Source organism: Camelus ferus, chromosome 12, assembly GCF_009834535.1.
Source record: "Camelus ferus isolate YT-003-E chromosome 12, BCGSAC_Cfer_1.0, whole genome shotgun sequence".
Lineage (NCBI taxonomy): Eukaryota > Metazoa > Chordata > Mammalia > Artiodactyla > Camelidae > Camelus > Camelus ferus.
The window spans coordinates 17,020,735-17,033,731 of NC_045707.1; the positions used below are offsets into that span (position 1 = coordinate 17,020,735).

Genomic DNA, 12,997 nt, shown 5'->3' on the forward strand with positions numbered 1-12,997 from the left:
TGTATGCCTGTTAATCCTCAACCCCTAATTTATCCCTGCCTTTGGTAACCATAGTTTATTTTCTATGTCCATGAATCTGTTTTTGGCTTGTAAATAGAATTTGTATCCTTTTTTTTAGAGTCCACGTATAAGTGATACCATATGATATTTGTCTTCCTCTGTCTGATTTCATTCAATATGATAATCTCTAGGTCCATCCATGTTGCTGCAAATGGCATTATTTTATTCTTTTTTTTTATGGCTAATATTCCATTGTATTTATACACCACATCTTCTTTATCCAGTCGTCTGTTGATGGACATTTAGGCTGTTTCCATGTCTTGGCTGCTGTAAATAGTGCTGCTATGAACATTGGGGTGCACATGCCTTTTCAAATTAGAGTTTTCTCCAGATATATGCCCAGGAGTGGGATTGCTGGATCATATGGTATAAATTCTACTGATTTTTAAATGTAGGCTCTATTGAAAAATAGTGTGAGCCAATCCCAACTTCCATCTGTGGTGAAAGCTGGCCCATGGGCTGCCAGTTTGTGACCGCTAGTGATTGACAGTCTCTATCTCCAGCTTGAATTCTTTCCTGAGCACCAGAGCGACATACAGATGTGCCTCCTAGATGCCCAGACAGCTGGAGGTCCCAGGCATCTCAATTTCCACTTGTCCAAAATTGAACTTGTCATCTCCTCCATGTCTGTTCACCCTGGGTTCCTGTTCTCAGGGATGATACAGCAAGCATCCAATCACCCAGGCCACCTTGGGAGTCCTCCCAGGTGCTCCCGCCTTCTGTCCCCCCTTGCAGTTCATCACAACTTACTTTCTGGTTCTAGTTACTAACTATCTCTAGCATCCTTGTCCTACTCTCCATTTCCTTGCCACTGTCTTCAGGACCTTATCCTCTCTTACCTGGACCATTTCCACAGCCTCCTAACTGGTGTCCCTGCCTCCAAATTGTCTTCCTTCCAGTCCTTCCTCTGGAGCTGCACTGATCAATATTGTAGCCACTAGCTACATGGCTAGTATGGCTATTTAAATTAATTAAAATTAAATAGAATTTAAAAATTCAATTCTTTAGTCTTAGTACCCACATTTCCAAGTGCTCAACAGACACATGTGGCTGGTGGCTTCCATACTGGACAGTGCAGTTATAGAACATTCCCATCACTGGATGCTTTGTGATCACATTACCACCTAAAACCTCCCTGGTTGTCCATTTCTCTCTGGATAAAGTCCAGTCTCCTTAACCTAGTTTACATCTCCTCCCCACCCCTGTCTAGCTGTCCAGCTGCACCTCCCATCTTGTCACCACACCAGCTCCTGCCTGTGACTCGCCTGCCTTCATGGGGCAGCCCGGAGCCCCTTGTTTACCTACATCACCCCATGCTTAGTGTTCAAACACTGCTTTTTCTTTTAACATTTAATGATTTTAAAAAACTTTTTATTAGTTTTTAAGGTTTTCTTTTTTCTTTGCGTGTTCTACTTTATTTATTAATGGATTGAACCCAGGAACTCATGCATGCTAAACAAGCACTCTGTGCCACTGAGTTATACCCTCCTCCCCTCCCTCGAGCACTGCTCTTGTTTGGGGCTTTGTAGCACCCACCCCAGGCCCCCACACCTGCCGGCACCACACACACACTACCCTTAGCACAGCTGGACATAGCGCTTAGCACTCTGGTGACAGTCTGTCTCCCTCTCTGTGAGTGCAGCTGTGCTTCCCTCCTGTCTGCAGTCCCCCCTCCCCCTACAACACACCGGTCTAGCCCAGTAGGTTGCCCAGGGGCCGAGGCTGGGGGTGGGTCTGGAGAGACTGGGGAACACAATCCTGGGAAGCATCCTGGAGTTAGCAGGAGACTTCCATTTGCAAGGGCGCACCTCACTCCCACGGGGCTGAGCAGTCAAGGGGGGTTCTCAGCTCAACCAGCTGGACAGTGAAGAGGGAGACTGGCCCCCAGGGCTGCTTTGATGGGGCCTCAGCCTCTCAAGGCCTGGGGGAGTCTGGTCTCTCTCCAGGCAGGTGGGGTGCAGCATCTGCCTGAGATAGCGCCCCCGTGTGGCCCAAGAGGGCATAGCAGCTCCCAGGGCTGTAGCTTCCCTCTCCAGATCCTGGGAGAGAGTGAGGGTGAGAGAGAGGACACACGTTTGGGAGGCTCTCCTAGGAGGGCGAGGAAACGACTTTCTAAGGAGACCACAGCAAAACTCTCCTCTCCCGTGTTCCCTTTACCATGTTTCCCCCACCCCAGCCACACCCCTTAGGCAATGGTCGGAGTGAGGGAGGGTCATCTGTCTCAGTTTAAATTCCCTCCTCTAAGATCCCAAGGCACCCTGAAAGTATGCCAGGGGAGTTGAAAGACCCCTCATTTCTTCACAGGGAAGCTCTGAATCAAAGAAAGTAATCCAGTCCAGACCCCTTCTCTTCTGATGCCAGTGGGCCCTGGGGGACCAGGAAGAAATGAAGGATTCTGGACAGAATAATGGGGACCTGATGACCTCTGGAGCATGACAGGTGCCTTGCAAATGTGGAAATGCTCTTCCTGTGAATCTCATTCGTCTGAACTTCTTGTCCCTGGGAGATGCGGATGTTCCTCTAGGCTGGAGCCACCTGGAAGGGACTGGTGGGTGTCTAGCTCCCTCTAGTGGGAGTCCTGAAATGGAATTGAATGGGAAGATTGGCGTCAAGGGAGGTCAGTCGGGACTGCACCTTACGTCCTCCAAGCATTCCCATCACCTCCACGCCCTCCGCAGGACGCGTAGGGATAGGCAGCGAAGTGTAGCGTCCTCTCCCCGCCCCACTGAAGGTGGGGACGCTGTTTAGGCTCCAGGTCTGGGACCTGCAGCCTAAGGAAGGAAGGCACAGCAGGGAGGCTCTTGAGGGAGATGCTCCATGTTGGGAGGGAGAGGGAGGGAGAGTGAGAGGGAGAGAGGGAAAGACGGAGGGAGGGAGAGGCGGGGAGGTGGGGGGACTCTGTGTGGGGAAGTTCCATCCTTGGAAAGGCCCGCGTCTTAAGTACCTTCCTTAGTGAGCCACAAGGGAAAGTCCAAGTCAGTTGGAGAGTTAACCATTTTCTCTTAGAAGAGGTAATTCCCTTTTATGCAAAAAGAAAAAGAAATTTGTATATGGAATAAATGGGCCTTTGGGGGATATTAATGGGAAAGGAAGCCAGCCACCCCATCTCCTTCCACTTCCCAACAGAGAGGACGTCAACCTGCTGAGGCCAGGAAGTCCACGGGGCGATTGATGGCTCTAGAGGTGGCACAACAATGGAAAGAAAAATAAACCAGAGGACACATGCTGGCAGTGAGAGACCCAAACTTCTGACGGCAGCAGGGGTGTGGAGGGGGGAGACACCAACTCCTACCATGTCATCTGCGCTGCATACTGTGCACTGGATCTCAGCTTCCACTCGGTCCTCCTTCAGTGTGGCTTTTGCAGTGCGGAGGCCAGAAGGCCAGAAACCACCCTTCTTGGACTCCCTTGCAGCTAGAGTGCATTAGGTGCAGCCAGACAGACGCGCTTGTGTAGGATTTGGAAGGCGGAGGTGTGATGGGGACTGTCTTCCTGCTGCTGTCTCTGCTGAGAGCAAGGTTGTGGGAAGGTGGTGGTCAGGTCTGGTCTCTCTGTCCCAGTGTCCAGTCATGACAGTCCTGGGCACCGGATAGTAGTCATGGTGGTGGCAGTGTCAGCCACAGCAAATCATTTTTTTTTTTAAATTCATCAGAGAAGCTTGGAAAACACTGCTTTTTTATATACTCAACTTTTCTGTTCTTTTTCACACCCTACTCATGTAGACCTACTAAATATTAACATGCTCTTTTTTTTTTAATTGAAGTATAGTCAATTTACCTTGTCATGTTAATTTCTAGTGTATGGCATAGTGATTCATTTATACATATATGTATTCCTTTTCATATTCTTTGTCGTTATAGGCCATTACAAGGTATTGAATATAGTTCCCTGTGCTATGCAGTAAGATCTTTTTGCTTATCTGTTTTATATATAGCAGTTAGTATCTGCAAATTCAAATTCCCAGTTTATCCCTCTCCACCCCCTTTCCCCCAGGTAACCATAAGTTTCTTTCCTATGTCTGTGAATCTGCCTCTCTTTTATAAATGAGTAAGTTCATTTGTAACTTTCCTTTTTAGATTCCATGTATAAGTGGTGTCATATGGTATTTTTCTGTCTGATTTACTTCACTTAGTATGATGATCTCCAGGTCTGTCCACATTGCTGCAAATAACATTATTGTATTCTTTTTTATGGCTGAGTAGTATTCCATTGTGTGTGTTTGTGTGTGTGTGTGTGTGTACCACAATCTAGTCATCTGTGGATGGTGACACAGTGGTGTGTTGGTATGTCCTTGAACTCAGCAATTCCACTGGAAGCCTCCTGCCTCTCCAGCTGCCACCTGTTCCACCCATGATTTAATAAGCACCTAATTCCCTGAATTCCCCCAGACCCTCTTTTATTAACCCAGATTGGCTTGTTTCTGCAGTGCTGGCGCAGTAGGCATACAGAGGAGGCTGGTTTGAATGGAAAACAGAATGTTCAATCAACTTCTAAAACAGATATTTGGCTCTAAAAGAGAGAGGGCCACAGCAGATTAGGGGATAGGAGGTGGGAAGGGACCCTCAGAGCTACAAGGCTGGACGGGAGTCCTGTTCTCAGAAGCCCGTGGGATAGTGGGGGCGGTGGGGGGATAGTCAGAAGCTCGCGGGAGGACCAGCCTCTGACTGAATGGTGATATTGCCAAGTTTACCCCCCCCCGATCTTAGACCTCCCTTCTCTCCTTACCCCCTTTCCCAGGCATCCAGTCAGGATGGACTTTTAGGGAAACACAATGGCCCAGGTGCTCCCTCCTCCTCTCTTAGCTACTGCTGTTCTCTGAAAAGATCTGGTGAGCCCACCCACGGACACTAAAGCACAAGAAGTGTCAAGTCTAGAGTACAGTGCTGGGGCCAGAGGACTTGTTTTAGGATAAAGTCCCTTCAGGGTCAAAGACTAAACTCTCCTGGGGAATTTCAGGCATCAGCTGTGGGAAGGGGAGTTTTTTTTTTTTCCTCCAACTTCCATTCTTTCCTTTTTTTAAAAAAATATGTTTTTATTAAAGTACAGTCAGTTTACAATGTTGTGCCAGTTTCTGGTGTACAGCACAGTGCTTCAGTCACATAAGAACATACATACATTCGTTCTCATGTTCTTCACCATAGGCTAGTACAAGACATTGACTATAGTTCCCTGTGCTATACAAGTATACACTTGTTGTTTATCTGTTTTCTATATATTAGTTAATATCTGCAGATCTCAAACTCCCAATTTATCCCGTCCCCCCCACTTCCCACTCTGCTAACCATAAGTTTGTTTTCTATGTCTATGAGGGGGAGTTAATTTTTGATGTTAAAACACCCTGAAATCATACAGGTAAGCCGTGGAGGAGGTACCCTCAGATGTTATGGGATGTGGCAGTTTAAAATTCTTTGACCCTCCTCCCATTGAAGTGGGATCTGTGTCCCCTCCCCTTTGCTGGGCTTGAGAGCGCTTTACCAATAGACACAGAGGGCACAATGCCACGTGCCCTCTAAGGTTAGGTCCTGAAAGCCAGGCAGTGCTGGCCTGGGTCCCTGGGAATGGCGCTTTCCCGATGTCGCTCTCTGGACACTTCCTCTTGGGACCCAGCTAGCATGCTGTGAGAAGCCACGGGGAGAGGCCCGTGTAGATCCTGCAGCCGAGGCCAGCTTTTGAATCATCCAGTCCAGATATGTGAGGAAAGAAGCTGGAGTGATGATGATTCCAGCCCCAGACGTCCTTCTGAGCCACCCTCCTGGCTGCTAGAATCCTCCCAACCAATGTCCCAGCCTCTGTCCCCAACACACACCATGTCTGAAAGCCCTGACCCACGGACTCTGCTAACACAATAAACTGGATGCTGTTTATGCTACTAAGTTGGAAGTGGTGTGAAACATTGCAGCAGCTAACGGTAGCCTGGGGTCACTGCCCATGCAAAGGCCCTTCTTCCAGGGGTCCCTGCCGCGTCCCACACTCAGTGTTGTTGGGGGAACAAGGGCCCAGTAGCGCTGCAAAGCCCAGATGCACGTTGTGAGACCTGCTGACTGTCACAACTGTCACCCAGACCTGGGGGTCGGAGCTCAGACCCCAGGGAGCTAACCAAGGCATCTGGCACAGACATGGGTTTCTCCTGCTAAAGGAATAGTCGGTCTGCATCGGTTCAGTGGTGACAATTCTCATTTCTGTCAGGGGAGCAAGGACTCTGGGACAGGTAGACCTGGATTTGAGGCAACTCCACCCACCACTTACTGTCTCTGGGCAGTAAGGGTGCCCATGTGCCCAACGACAGATCAGGGCCCCACTGCATCTACAGAAGGGGAGAGCAGACACTGGGGGACACAGGAAGTGCCTGCCCCACTGGGTGACGGGGCGTGGGCGCTGGCCCCTGCCATCCACCTGCCCACCCTGCCAACCAGCTCAGCTGTTAAGGGCACCGAGCTGGGAGCAGATTTGCAGACACAGGAGTGGACTCTGCCCTGGGGACCAAAAGCCAGCAGTGGGTGTTTCAGGCATGGCTTTGAAGGGCTGAGCCATCCATCCAGGTCGGGTCTCTGAGTTCTGCCCCTGTCATGGGAGAGTCTATCCTTGGACCACCCTGGTCTCCCTCCTGGAGGACCCTCCCTGAGTGCCCTCAGTGTCCTTGACGTTGGCCAACAGTCACATTAAATATGCTTTCCTTTTGCTCCAAAAATGGTTTTTCAGGACATAGTCATATCACTCAGCGTTCCCTATACCAAGGGCCATGTGAGCAATTTTCACTAGAGTTTATTATAAGGGAAAAAGTCTGTTCCCATGAGAAAAGTGTCTGCTTCCTGCAGATAGTAACAGGTCAGAGTTCCTCTTCCACCCTGGCGGCCTTGAGGCTTAATCACAGCCTCTGTGGTGGCTCGGCCAGCCTTTTACAATCTCTGTTTCCTGTGAACCCAGCATTTTAGTCCTCTGTGTTGCTCTGACTTTTACGTCTTTAATACATGCTGCCTCCCATGTTCTCTCTAGAAAGAAGCAGGCTCTTATTAAAGATAAAATAGAAGATGAGGGCCCCTTTTCTTACCTCGGGAGGAAAACAAAACTGGAGGCCATGAAGGGTCATCCCACTGCTGTACTTGAGTGTCAGTGTTGACTCGAGTTTCCCCGCAGCTGGGGCAGAAAGGGGTGGTTACAAGGCTGTCTTCAGAAGGAAGGAAGTGGAGCAATGCTTTGAGAGAAGCAAAGCAGGGTGCCCTTAGCCCTGATGGGAGGGGCCCCTGCAATGATCCAGGGCTCCGGTGGGAACCTTGGCACTGATCTCAGATCCACCACTCAGAAGCTGTGTGACCTTGGACAAGTCACTTAACCTCTCTGTGCATCATAATAATAATAATAATGGCTGGCTTGTGGCTGCATCACTTCAATCTCTGCTTCCACTTCCACACCGCCTACTCCTTCTCCTTTTCTATATCTGATCATGCCTCCTTTTCTGTATCTGATCAGAACACTTGCCCTTGAGTTTAGGGTCCACCTGGATAATCCAGGATGGTCTCACTTCAAGATCCTTAACTTAATCTTATTTGCAAAGACACTTTTGCCAAACAAGGTCAGATTCACAGGTTCTGGGGTGTGAGCATAATTTTGAGGGCTACCATTCAATCCACTAGAAAGACTAAAGTTTTGGACCTAATCAATGCGTCTCTTTAACAGGTGAGACCAGTTCCTGAGTGAGTAGATGGGTGGGGGGATTTTTTTTTGGGTGGGAGGAGAGGGCTCTGTGGCTCCTAAAAGCTCTACCTTGTAGAGGCAGCTTTCCTATGGAGCCCCTCCTGGCCTGGAGATGTAAGCTCCTGCGGGGGTGGGGAGGGGAGAGGGGGCTTGGGCTTCTTGTCCTGTGTCTCTTGTGGCCCCTCAAGGTCCAGTGGGTGTTGTGCACACACCAGGTGCTCAGTGCATGCTGAGATGTCTGCCTCCCTCAGCGTGTGCTTGGAAGACTGAAGGTGGCATGGGGCTGAGAATGCAGGGAAGATGTTAACAGGAGGACCGAGTGGGGTGAATGGAGTCAGGCAGGAAAGGGTTGGGCAGCCTTGGCTTTGGGCTAGTTAATTCCCACCTCCTCTGGCCAGGGAAGGTCTGCCACGTGACTCCTCACCTACGGCAGACTCACTGACAGAGACAGACCCGAGGGGCACTCCTTTCTCCCTCTGCTCACTCCTCCCTGCTCAGGCTCACTGGTCAGCTTTAGTGCTCTTCCTGCCTCCAGTTGCTCCCTGATCCCACCACCCAGGACACAGCTGCAACTCTCCTGCTCAAATATCTGCCATGGCTCCCCACTCCCCCTGAGTCAGGTCTAAACTCCTTCCAGGCCTGTCACCATGGGAACTTTGCTACCTGTCCAGCCTGAGAATCCAGGATTTCTTTTTTAAAATCCATCTCCTTCTTGCTGTTCCCTAAACCTACCCTTGGATCCTCTCCCTCTGGGCTTTTCCTGACCCTTTTCCCTTCTTCCAGAATAAGTGTCTTCCTCTCAAAAAATTCAATCTCTAGTGCTCTTAAAGGCCCAGCTCTATGCCTCTTCCTTCTAGCAGCCTTCCCAGATTTTCCAAGGAGAAAGTGATCATTTCGTCCCCATGTCTCTCGTACAGCATCTCCCACTCTTTATCTTATCCCATTGTCTTTTATGGTCAGGACTCATTTCTGACAGAGTCACCTCTCTGCTGGAAGGAGCCACATCCAGCTCACTTTTGGACTCCCAGCACTTCACACAGTGCTTAGCACATAGTAAGTACTTACTGATGACTTTTCAAATGAGTGAAATACACCTTGTAGTTCTTGCATATTAAACTTTGGTAGCTCAAGGGTTAGCGTTCTCAGGATAGAGCTGCATGCAGCTTCCTGAACTTGGGGCTTGGTTTTATTCTCTGGGTGGCTGGGGTGGGGCCAAAAACTGAGATTTCCCTGCCAGCCTTGCCTCCAGGGCTGCTTGGGGTTCATTGTGGGTCCTCTGTACAACTGGGTGATAACAGAGTTAGCCTCAAACACTGGGAAGTTTGTCTAAAAGAATGAATACATTTTAAATAAAGGATTTCATATCTGTAAAAAATTACATACAAAGTTTAACAGATGATAAAATGAACATCCATGTACCTACTACTCCAAGCAAAAGAATATTGCCAACATTGTGAGTGACGCCCCCTCACATGCATCCCCCATAACGCCTCCGTTTCAAGCCTACCTAACTCCAGACACATGGACAATTTAACAGTGCTCAGGGACTGTATGAAGCCATCTGTCAGAGCATCAGGTTTAAGAACACTTAAAGTCACCTGTGTTCCTACAAAAAAGGGCTTGGGACCCCTGAAGAAATAACCATGTTTTAGGGACACAGTTCCATAGCGAGCTGTCTCCTGATGAGCAACTTGATCAGAAGTGCAGTCATCACTACAGCACCGATGACACACCGATGGTGGGAGGTGGTTGGTGCTTGACATTCTAGTATGATCTTTTTCCCAGTTAGTTCCTCTAAGTCCCTACAAGAGGGCTGGGGTCCCCTTCGACTGCACTTAAACTTCTGCAATTCATATTTATGACCCTAGATGGCGCTACAGGACTGTGCCCCTTCCTAACTGTTCAGGCCATTTTGGGGAGAAGAGAGCATTTTGTGTTTTGGAGATGATGGAAGAGAGAAATCCTTTAAACTGAGAAGGGAAACTCTGGCCGACACTTAAAACAGGCAATTAGTTGCAGATTCCAGCTTCCTGCTTCCCTGAGCGTAAACTCTGGTTTACCATAGTGTCTGCAGGACTGTGGGCCCATGCATATGTGCAGATAATGAACAGAGCCCAGTTTTGAAGACAGAATGATTTTATTTCACATAAAGTGCCTGGAACAGTGTCTGGCACATAGCAAGTGCTTGATAAAATTCGCTATTCTTTTTCTTTTCAGTTTGTATTGCAAGGTCTTGTTATGACCCTTGTGCACAGGGATCCCGGCTTGTGGCTCACCTTTCACCTCAGACGCCTGCATAGAGCAGGTGCTTAGTAAGCGATTTCTCCCTCCACTTGCCCCCATGTCACAGAAGAGGGAGCCACTGTGTTCCATGTGGCTTCAGAAAAGACCAGGCGGGGCCTTCCAGGGAGGTGGACCGTGGCTGGTTGAGCTGTCTAAGCATGGGCAAGGCTTCCTAGGGAGACAGCGAGCTCCTGGGCCCCAGAGGTGTGCAAGCTGATGGCACCTGCCACACCGGATGCTGCAGAGGGGACTTTTTTTGAAGGCTAGACTAGGCAGCCCTGCCTGGTGGTCGCATTTCCAAGTGAAATGCAGATTAACTATTGCTGGAGCCCTCATCTCCCTGAGGTCCTGAGAGGGACCGGAAGGGCTGGGGAGGTGTGAGGGGACTGGGAGGAGAAGGTAGCGTCTAGGAATGGATGAGCTTGAGGGTGGTTGTGGTGTGGGTATCTGTAGTGGACCCTGACCCTGGCTGGGCTTGCGGTCAGCTTCTTAGATGAAAGTTGCGGTCGCGGTCCCTCATCTCCCCTCCTCCCCTCGCCCTCTTCCGGTGGTCCCTGTCTTGGTTCGTGGAATAGTTCCTCTGCTCACCTGGCTACCCAAACCAGACACTTGGGCATCACCCCTGATGCCTCTACTCTCCCTCCCCACCCCCAGTCCACCAGGTCTACTGGGGAAAAAAGAAAGTCACAGGGATGCCAAGCAAGCATTAGAGTGGTCTTCCCGCCTCTGCCCTTGCCTGGCAGGCTCTCCTCAACGCGGATCTGGGAGGCTCCTGGTGAGTCCTCAAGTCAGATCACTTCAGCTCCCTGGTCACCAGTCTCCTGTATCTCCCTGTCTCTCTTACAGTAAATCCCAGTCCTGACACTGCCTCCGGGGCCCGGGTGACTCTGCCTCCCCTTCTACCAGCCTTCTGTCCATCACCCACTCTGGCCACCCTGGCCTCCTTCCTCTCCGCCTCTCCCCCTACACCAGCCAGGCTCCCACCCCAGCCCTCTGCCCTTGCCCTGTCCTCAGCCATGATGGCCAAATAGCTGGGCGGCCGGCGCTCTTACCTCACTCAAGTCTTCACTAAACATCACCTTCTGATGAAATCTTTCCTGATCTTCCTACTGAAATGTATAATCTCTCCTCCTTGTCACCCCCATTCTCCTTTCCTGTTTTATTTTTCTCCACAGTGACTATCATCTAACACACTCTGTTTAAGACTGGCTATGTAATTTGCAGGCTCAATGCCAAATGAACAGGAGGGCCCCTTGTTAAAAAAGTTTTGAGAATTCCAAGACAGGGACAGCAGAGCAGGAACCCAAGCGCGGCTTCCTTCTGAGAGTGGGGCCCGGGGCGCCTGCAGGGGTTTCACCCCCATGAAATGGCCCCAACAGTGTTGTACATATTTGTTTAATGTCCACCGCGCCCTGCCCCCACCAATGGAAGGTAAGCTCCATGAGGAGAGAGATCCTGGGCTTGCCCACAGAGGTAATCCAGTGTCGAGAACATTGTAGATGGTGATTATTTAGTAAATGAATGAATGAAAAGTGTCATATTTGTCAGCACATAGAAGGAGCATCTCACTCAGCCAAGTGGGTAGGAAAAAGCTTCACTGAGAAGGCACGTTGGAGCCAGGTCTGGAAAGGCCAGCAGGCAGGAGTCAGCTCACAAAGGGCCTCGTACTATGCCAGGCATATGGTTGCGGTTGGACGTGCCTCTGTTCCAATCTATCTGTTTGACCTTGGGCAGGTTACTTAACCTCTCTGACCCTTACAGGTCTTATGTGCTCAGCAAACGGGACTTAACACTGAGTGCTCAGTGTGTTCTCAGGAGGGCTCTGCAGGGCACTGAGGCCCAGGCGGAGAGAGGCTGGGTGGGTAATGACACATACAAGGGCAGGAAGGGACCCTCGGAGCAGCTAATGCACACCAAGCCCATCTTGAGAAGAGACTTCTGACCCAAGGATAGGTCAGAAACCGGAGAGGGGAGCAGCGCTGGGATGGGTGTCCCTGCCCCCATGCATGTCCACAGACCCTCTAGAGCTTCAGACTGTCCATGTCCTGCTGGTCTCCATTGGACGTCCCTCAGGTCGCTCCAGGTCTACATGTCTAAGATGGGTCCTTCAGCTGCCACCCCAGACCTGTCCTCACCTGCGTCTCCATCATCATCCTCCTGGTGCCAGGAATCTGGGAGGCCCATTCTATTCTCCCTTCTCCAGCCCGGCTAATCCATCACCAATTCCAAGGTGGAAACCTATGCTCCAGCCATCCATCTGCCTCGGCTTTGCTGTTCCTCCCTTCCCTGTTTGTGCTCTTGTGGTCCTCAGGGCTGCCCTTTCCTCTCCTCTGCTCGTGGCCCACTCCTCCTGACTTGGCCCTGGGTGCTCAAGGAGGTCAAGGAATGGTGGGAGGGCAGGGACCAGGGGGCACACAAGACTCTTCTTACTAGCCTGGGGTCTGGATTGGGCCCCTGTGCCCTGCCTTTCCCACACTGGTCAGCTGGGGGCGCTCCTGCCCCACGGAATCCCTTCAACCTGGCTCCAAGTGGGGGCGGGGAGCCTCTGGAGCCTCTCTGGGAGGCGGCAGGGCTGGCCCAGCCGGTCGGGACGGTCTGGGTGTGTACGGCGGGGGCGGAAGTGGGGGCGGGGAGGAGGTGCGTGGGTGCATTCCGCGGTGGAGGGGCTGCGGTGCTGGGTTTGCACACGCGGCTTGGAATGTGCATGTAGGGGCAGGGGCGGGACGGGGCGCGGGGCTGGGCATCAGTCACCTAATGGGCTGCGGTGGAGGTGGCCTGGGGTCCTGGCTGCCCCCGACCAGGCCTGAGGATCCTGCTGTAGGGTTACAAGGACTTAGGTGAAAGTCTGGCCTTGGCCCTGCCACCTTCCCTGCCCTTCCCCAGGGTACTTCACCTCCACACCCGCTTGGGACAGGTCCTCAGTTCTTTGGAGGGTGGGCTTTGAGGTCTAAATCCCGTTCTG

General features: G+C 51.0%; 1 protein-coding gene across 3 annotated transcripts in view; it reads left to right on the top strand.

The window, feature by feature from the left end:
• Nucleotides 1-12,997, top strand: part of SMIM41 (small integral membrane protein 41) — a 100,947-nt gene that overhangs the window by 11,899 nt on the left and 76,051 nt on the right. Inside the window, exons 2-3 of one of the 3 annotated variants that reach the window (XM_032492900.1) lie at nucleotides 2,365-2,608; nucleotides 3,187-3,318. The exons of 1 other annotated variant lie outside the window; for it this stretch is intronic. The gene's annotated coding sequence lies outside the window, so the exon portion shown is untranslated. Of the gene's footprint in view, nucleotides 1-2,364; nucleotides 2,609-3,186; nucleotides 3,319-12,997 lie in introns of those variants that run through there. One more of the 3 variants, XM_032492901.1, reaches the window with a different exon arrangement.